Below are 8,915 nucleotides of genomic sequence, written 5' to 3' on the forward strand. Positions count from 1 at the left end.
TCTAATTGCATGTGTGAACCACGAACTACTGTCTCATCTACCCGTGCCAGCCCCAAGGGTCCTGGGAGGGTGGTGGGGACTGTCCCTGCCTGTCCCAGCATCTTGCTGTGGAGTGACAAGCTGAGCTGGGGATGGGGAGACACTGCCAAACCAGGTTTTTTTGTCTGAGGTTTTGTTCAGGTGTGACTTCTGTCTTTTAGGAGTTTTGAGGCCACCTCAGTTGTGTGTTTTCAGTGCTGAGGTGAAGTCCAGCGGCCGGACCCTCTACCCACCGAGACAACGTGCTCCGAGTGTCGGTGGGAGGTGGTGTCTCCTTTTGGCACCACGGAGTTGAATATTAAAGTAAGAAAAGCTGTCGCAGTCGCTGGTTTTGGACACCTTTCTCCCTGCCGGCTGCCACACGCAGGGTGATGATGATGTTGTCGCCGCCGTCTTCCGTCTGGACCTTCTTCAGCTCCTGCTGTTCTGTCTTGTCGCCGTTCTGGCGCTTTGTGGGCAGGGAGGTCGACAACGATGCACGTGTTGCCATTGTGTCCAGAGGACTCGCCACATTGTTCACCTGGTTACGGCCAGCGGCAGGGATTGGCATCAGGTGAGTCCCGTTTCGTGGGACAGTTTTTGTTGGTTGCTGGTGCTGACCTAGAGGTGCCTGCTGCACTGTGGTGACCGTGTGGACAGGGGTGGTCTGTGGCTCCTGAATGATCCAGCTGGCTGTGCCTGCTGTGGCATGGTTAATGGCAGGAATAGGTTCCACTTTCACTTTTACTTCTTTGTGATCTCTATTGTCTTGCGACTCTGCCTTAGGAGGGGCCAGCACGGCCGCCTGAGTGACCAGAGCCTGGATGGCAACAGTGTACGTGCTTCCTGGGGCCAGGCCTGCCATACTGGTGACAGACACTGCGGGGATCTGTTGGGCGACGTGCGCCGTCTGCACTACAGGCTGCTGGGAGGTTGAGGTGGTCACGGGAGCAGCGACCGTGTAGGTGATGGGATCGATCGATCGTTGGTGGCAGCTGCCACTGCCCGGCCATTAAAACAGGCTGACGAGACAGAGGGGAGCCTGGTGCACCCTGGGCAAACCGTGCCTCCTGGATGATGGCCAGTTTAGGCTGTGAGGCACTGGGCTCAGGCTCCAGGGGGGCCAGTGAAACTTCCCTTGACAGGCTCTTGGGGGTCTGGGCACCACTGGCGAGTGCAGACAGCACTCCAGCGTGATTGGGAGAGGCTGGGCCACTTCTGGAGAAGAGGGGTCCCAGAGGGTTTCTAAAGCAAGGCATGCCCATGGACCATCTTTTCCTAAAAGCCTGCTCTATGAATTTGCTTTCAGAGGCAGGATCTATCCTCCAGAATGAGCCCTTTTGCCTGGTTCTTCCTGGGAACGTGTTACTATGATGAAATAAGGATTCAGAGAGAGATTGTGGTGAATTGGATTCGGCCAGCTCTTGTCTGCTGTCTTGTAGTATGGATAATTTTTAGCGATGTGAGTATAAATTCCATTTAGGGTAAGTTGCTTCTCAGGAGCCATCGTAGTTTTCTGTCCTATGAATTCTGCATAGGAATAAGGTGCTTTGAATCCTTCTTGGGGCTGTCTCCACCAGAAGCTTCCTTTTCATTTTCTGGCTGCCAGTTGTCGGCCATTCACTTGAGGTCAGCTGGTATCACCCTGCTCCCCGGGGGCTGGATGGGCAGGAGTTGGCAGCACTGGGTTCTGGTGGGGGAAGGATGGGGGCTGATGAGGGAAGGGGGCCATGGCGTTTGGAATGTGGATGGTCAGGGCCAAGATGTGGGCCTGCACAGGCTTCACCCGGGACCTGGGAGCCTCCTACTTCTCCGTCTTCTCACCGGACGGGGCAGTGAACGGGATCCTGAGATTTGTGCTCGGGAACCTGGAGGTGCACACGCGCGGCCGTTATCCGGTGGTGCCCTGCGCCTCTGGAACACGGCGTCCACCAACAGGGCAAACATCCGTTCTCACCGGGGCAGCGCAGGTAGAAGTCGCTGCTGGCATCAGGCCTGGGCTGGCCTGGAACGCTCTGGGGCGCCCAGCCATGGCCACCGCTGCCACTGCCCAGTGGGGGTGGAGGGAGGGAGGGCGTGAAGATCTCGAGGTGCTCCGCGAGATGAAGCTCAAGGGCAGGTGCTCACGTCAACCGAGGCCTGCAAGGAGTTGTGCGGGCTGGTCACCCAGCGCGTCTTCCTCAGGTACTCCAACACCTCCCGGCCCTCCAGGCGCGCCGTGGCCCAGCGGCCCCATGGGGACCCGCCACCTGCGCCCGGGCCGCCCCCTGGTGCCACGGCCTGCGGGAGGCTGGCCTAGCGCCCTGGGCCCATGAGAGCCAGGCCATCCCTGTCGCCGTCACCGCAGCCATGGTGCTGAGGGTCAGGTGAGGCCGCTGGCCGGGGAGCTCCAAGCCTGGGATATACTCTTTTTATTGCTCACTTGGTCTTTTCCCTTGTTACAGGTCTGTTCAGATTATCTGTTTCCACTTGAGTCAGGTTTGGTAGTTTGTGTCTTCTTAGAAATATGTCCATTTCATAGAGGTGACCTACTTTGCTGGCTGTTCATAACATTCCCTTATAATCCTTTTTATTTTTGTAAGGTGGGCAGTAATGCTCCCATTCCAAAATTTAATCATTTTAACGTTCTCTCTCTTCCTTCTTGGTCAGTCTAGTGAAAGGTTTGTCATTTTTGTTGATTTTTACAAAGAACCAACTTTTGGTTTTGTTTGCTCATCTCTTTTGTTTTATACTATTTCACTTATGTTTACTCTGTTATTTCCTTCCTTATGCTTGTTTTCGCCCCCTTATGCTTGTTTTAACTTTAGTTTGCTCTTTTTTTTAAGATTATTTATTTATTTATTTGACAGACATAGACAGCCGGCGAGAGAGGGAACACAAGCAGGGGGAGTGGGAGAGGAAGAAGCAGGCTCCCAGTGAAGGAGCCCGATGTGGGACTCGATCCCGGAATGCCGGGATCAGGCCCTGAGCTGAAGACAGATGCCTAATGACTGCGCTACCAGGCACCCCTAGTTTGCTCTTTTTACTTCACTCTTCCTGTACTGGAAAGTTAGGTTCTTGACTCGAGATTTTTTTTTAATACATCTGTAACTATATAAACACATCTGTAACTATAAACACTATAGGTGTTTGTTTACAGAGAGAAATTTGATGAGATGTACATAGACCATTTCGTAGATTCTGTTGAGTGTATTCCAAGGCATTCTGGCTGGCTACTCCCCATGAAATCATCAACATCTCCCTCTTCCTCCTTTCTTTTACCTTCCCCTCCATATCTGAATTCCTTTTTCTCCATTCATAAATGCGAGACTGTTTTTCATGATTTGGAGCATGTAACATCTATCATGGCTATAGTCTGCCGTATGTTTACTCTTCTGCAACGATGGAACTCCGCCAGGGCCTGGGACACTTGCTGCCTCCATATCGTTTTCTCCTCAATATCATCAAACCTCACGGTCTCTTCATCTTCACTGCAGAGGTGGATACATGTTGTATCATGTGTCGCTATCTCATTCCTTTGTATTACTGAACAGTATCCCACTTTATGGACATGCCACTTTGGTTTAACCATTTGTCAATGGATAGACTTGTTGGTTTTTTCCACTTTTTGGATCGTATGAATTATGCTGCCACGAATATGTACAAATTTTTGTGTGGACATATACTTTCCTTTTTCTTTGAGAGAGAGAGTGTGAGTCGGGGGGTAGAGGCTGAGAGAGAGGGTAAGGAAGAATCTTTTTTTTAATTATTTTTATTTTTAAATTTTATTTTATTTATTTTATAAATTAATTTATATTATATTTATAGTTTATCAATTAATGAACATATAGTGTAATATTAGTTTCAGAGGTAGAGTTTAGTGATTCATCAGTTGCATACAACACCCAGTGCTCATTCCATCAAGTACCCTCCTTAATGCCCATCGCCAGTTACCCCATCCCCCCACTGACCTCCCCTCCAGCAACCTTCGGTTTGCTTCCTATAGTTAAAAGTTTCTTTGGTTTGTCTCCCTCTCTGATTTCATGTTATTTTATTTTTCCTTTCCTTCCTCTATGATCTTCTGTTTTGTTTCTTGAATTCCACATATGAGTGAACTCATAGAATTGTCTTTCTGTGATTGACTTATTTCACTTAGCCTAATACCCTCTAGTTCCATCCACGTCATTGCAAATGGTGAAATTTCATTTTCTTTCATGACTGAATAACATTCCATTGCATATCTATACCACATATTTTTTTAAATTTTATTTTCTGAAGATTTCATTTGTTTATTTAAAAGAGAGAGAGAACGAGTGGAGGGAGGGGCAGAGGGAGAAGGAGAAGCAGACTCCCTGCTGAGCAGGGAGCCTGATGTGGGGCTTCATCCCCGCGCCAGACCCTGGGATCATGACCTGAACCCAAGGCAGACACCTAACCGACGGAGCCACCCAAGCACCCTGTACCACATCTTTATGCATCCATTTGTTGATGGACATCTGGGCTCTCTCCATAGTTTGGCTATTGTGGACATTGCTGCTGTAAACATTGGGGTGCAGGTGCTCCTTCGGATCAGTATATTTGTATCCTCTGGGTAAATACCTAGTAGTGCAATTGCTGGGTTGTAGGGTAGGTCTATTTTTAACTTTCTGACGAACCTCCATACTGTTTTCCAGAGTGGCTGTATGGGAAAGAATCTTAAGCACGCTCCACACTCAGTGCAGAGCCTGATGTGGGACTGGATCTCACAACCCTGAGGTCATGACCTGAGCCAAAATCAAGAGTCTGATGCTGAACAGACTGAGCCACCCAGGCGCTCCTAACATATGTTTTCAGCTCTCTTTTCAGTATAGGAGTGGCTCTGCTGGATTACGATAACTTGTGTCTTTAACATTTTGAAGAGCTGCCATTTTTTTTTTTTTTTTGCCAAAATGCCTTCCTCATTTTATCTTCCTACCAATAATTATTGAGGGTTCTAATTTCTCCACATCCTTTCTGACACTTGTCATTTTCTGTCTTTTTTATTACAGTTATCCTAGAGCATGTGAAGTGGTATCTTGTGGCTTTGCTTTGCATTTCCCTGAAGGCTACTAATGTTGAAGTTTTTCATGGGTTTACTGGCCATTTGTCTATCTTCTTTGGAACAATGTCTGTTAGAGTCCTTTGCCTATTCTTAAGTTGGGTTGTCTTTTTATTGAGTTGTAAGAGTTCTTTATCTATTTGGGGAACAAGGTAGACCATATACATTTAATGTGATTATCGATGGGGTTTGGTTTAAAACTACCATTTTGAATGAAACATGAGAGACTATGGACTATGAGAAACAAACTGAGGGCCTCAGAGGGGAGAGGGTTGGGGGAATGGATAGACCGGTGATGGGTAGTAAGGGGGCACGTATTGCATGGTGCACTAATGAATCATCGAACTTTACATTGGAAACCGGGGATGTACTGTATGGTGACTAACATAATATAATAAAAAATCATTAAAAAAATAAATAAAACTACCATTTTGCGATTTGTTTTCTATTCTCATTTTCTTTTATGTTTCTATTTATCATTTGGATTCACTGAGCTTTTTTAGATTATTTTTTATAGTATTTTTTATTATGTTAATCACCATACAGTACCTCCCTAGTTTTTGATGTGCTGTTCTATGATTCATTACTTGTGTATAACACCCAGCGCACCATGCCATACGTGCCATCCTTAATACCCTTCACCGACCAGCCTATCACTGAGCTTTTAAAGAAAATGTCTTATTTCATCTCCAGTATTACCTTATTAGCCATGTCATTTTATTTTAACTGTTTGTCAAGCATTTAGAGAATACATCTTTAGTACAGTACATCGTCAAATAATGTTATACCACTGCCTGCATAATATAGGAATCTTTCCAACTTCCGTCTTCTTCCTTCCAGTCTTTTGTATGTTTTATTCCTGCATGTTATCAGTTCCACAATGCATTACTATTGTTTTTGCTTTAGGTAGTCACAGCTGCTTTTGGGAGATTGAAAACCCACTGGTACAAACATCTTGATATTTTTGCCTTATGTAAAGAAGTTATCTTATGTGGCCAATCTGTTAAGAACGGATTGTAATTTCTTGCTTTGAATTTTCCTGAAACAGCAGAAAAGACAAATGAGGTGTTGAGTCAGATATTTCTGGAAGCTTATTGAGTTCCAGGCCGCCTGCTGGGCATTCTGGGAGCCCGTGGATTGATAGCAGTTCATTTAGGATTCATGGGTGAGGTTTCATTTGTCAGTGGACTTCGACTCTCTGGTGGATGTTGCAGTGGTTAGTACAGTGGCAGAACAAACTGATGTCCTGCTAATTGCCAAAGGTTTGGAACTCTGTCTCTATTTGGAGGCTGCTGGTTTTATTGTCTACTTATTAAATTGCTAAATGACGGAGATTAATAACAGGAAATTCATTGAAATGGAAAACTCGTAATAGTACCCCTGAGTATTCATTGATGGCAAATTCCATTCTAGTCATCCAGTGATCACTTCAAAATCCTGTGTCAGGCAGAGGCAGATAAAAATCCCAAAGCTTTCAAGACTGCAATTTACCCTGTGTAAAATGGTGTGCTCTAGGATTTTCCATCCTGGGCTTCTGTAACAGGGTATAAGAGGACAATTGAATCAGGAGGAAGTACAGAGTAAGTGTTTGATGTCAGTGGGAAGTCTCTTTTAAACAAGCAAGATAAGTCTGTGAGGTAATGTGACTGATTTTACATTGGAGAATATTGCTTTGGCCTTTAAAAGAGAACCAGAGTTTAATAGAGTCAGCTGTTCTGACTGGCATGAGATAATATCTCACTGGGATTTTGATTTGTATTTCCCTGATGTTGAGTGATGTTGAACATTGTTTCATGTGTATGTTGGCCACTTGTATGTCTTCTTTGGAGAAATGTCTGTTCATGTCTTCTGCCCATTTCTTGACTGGATTATTTGCTTTTGGGGTATTGAGTTTGATAAGTTCTTGATAGATTTTGGATATTAACCATTTATCTGATAAAATATTACAAAATTCTTCTCCCATTCTGTAGGTTGTCTTTGGGTTTTGCTGAATGTTTCCTATGCTGTGCAAAAGCTTTTTATCTCGACGAAGTCCCAATGGCTCATTTTTGCCTTTGTTTCCCTTGCCTTTGGAGTCATGTCTACCCAGATGTTGCTGTAGCCAAGGTCAAAGAGGTTGCTGCCTGTGTTCTCTTCTAGGATTTTGATGGATTACTGTCTCCCATTTACATCTTTCATCCATGTTGAGTCTATTTTTCTGTACGGTGTAAGGAAATGGTCCAGTTTTATTCTTCTGCATGTGGCCTTCCAATTTTCCCAACACCATTTATTGCAGAGACTGTCTTTTTTCCATTGGATAGTCTTTCCTGCTTTGTCAAACATTAGTTGAGCATAGAGGTGAAGGTCCATTTCTTGGTTCTGTATTCTGTTCCATTGGTCTATATGTCTGTTTTTGTGCCAGTACCATACCATCTTGATGATTACAGCTTTTTAACATAGCTTGAAATCTGGAATTGTGATGCCACCAGCTGTGGTTTTCTTTTTCAATTTTCTTTTGGCTATTTGGGGTCTTTTCTGTTTCCATACAAATTTTAAGATTATTTTTTCCCTCTCTGAGAAAAATGTTAATGGTATTTTGATAAGGATTGCACTGAATGTGTTGATTGCTCTAGGTGGCATAGATTTCAACAATTATTTGTTTTACCAATCCTTAAGCATGAAATATTTTTCCATTTCTTTTGTCTTCCTCAATTTCTTTCATGAGTGTTCTAAAGTTTTCTGAGTACAGATCCTTTGCCTCTTTGGTAAGGTTTATTCCTAGGTATCTTATGGTTTTCCGTGCAATTGTAAACGGGATCTAGTCCTTAACTTCTCTTTCTTCTATCTCATTGTTTGTGTATAGAAATGCAACTGATTTCTGTGCATCGATTTTATATCTTGTCACTTTGCCAAATTCCTGTATGAATTCTAACAATTTTCAGTTGGAGCCTTTTGGTTTTTTCACACAGAGTATCATGTCATCTGTGAAGACTGAGTGTTTGTTTTCTTTTTTGCTTATTTGATGCCTTTTATTTCTTTTTGCTGTCTGCTGAGGCTAGCATTTCTATTACTACGTTGAACAACAGTGGTGAGAGTGGACATCCCTGTTGTGTTCCTGACCTTAGGGTAAAAGCTCTCAGTTTTCTCTGTGAGAATGTTATTTGCCTTGTGCTTTTCTTCCCTTTTTTAAAAATTTATTTATTTATTTATTTGACAGAGATAGAGACAGCCAGTGAGAGAGGGAACACAAGCAGGGGGAGTGGGAGAGGAAGAAGCAGGCTTCCAGCGAAGGAGCCTGATGTGGGGCTCGATCCCAGAACGCCGGGATCATGCCCTGAGCAAAAGGCACACGCTTAACGACTGAGACACCCAGGCACCCCTGCCATGTGCTTTTCATATATGGCTTTTATGATATATTCCTTCTCCACCTACACTGTGCAGACTTTTAATCAAGAATGGATGCTGTAATTTGTCAAATGCTTTTTCTGCATCTATTGAGAGGATCATATAGTTCTTGTCCTTTCTTTTATTAATGTGGAGTGTCATGTTGATTGATTTGCAGCTGTTGGACCACCCTTGAAGCCAAGGAATAAATTCCACTTAGTCATGGTGAATAATCCTTTTAATGTACTGTTGGATCCTATTGGCTAGTATTTTGGTGAAATTTTTGCATCCATATTCATTAAGAATATTGATCTGTAATTCTCCTTTTTGGTGGGGCCTTTGTCTGGTTTTGGGATCAAAGTAATGCAGGCCTCATAGAGTTTAGAATCTTTCCTTCCATTTCTATTTTTTGAAACAGCTTTAGAAGACTAGGTATTAATTTTTCCTTAAATGTTTGGTAGAATATTCCTCTGAAGCC

General features: G+C 44.1%; 1 pseudogene; it reads right to left on the reverse strand.

The window, feature by feature from the left end:
- Positions 1–337: 337 nt before the first annotated feature.
- Positions 338–8,915, reverse strand: part of LOC125282013 (forkhead box protein K2-like) — a 15,452-nt pseudogene continuing 6,874 nt past the window's right edge.

Source organism: Ursus arctos, unplaced genomic scaffold (assembly GCF_023065955.2).
Source record: "Ursus arctos isolate Adak ecotype North America unplaced genomic scaffold, UrsArc2.0 scaffold_27, whole genome shotgun sequence".
Classification (NCBI taxonomy): domain Eukaryota; kingdom Metazoa; phylum Chordata; class Mammalia; order Carnivora; family Ursidae; genus Ursus; species Ursus arctos.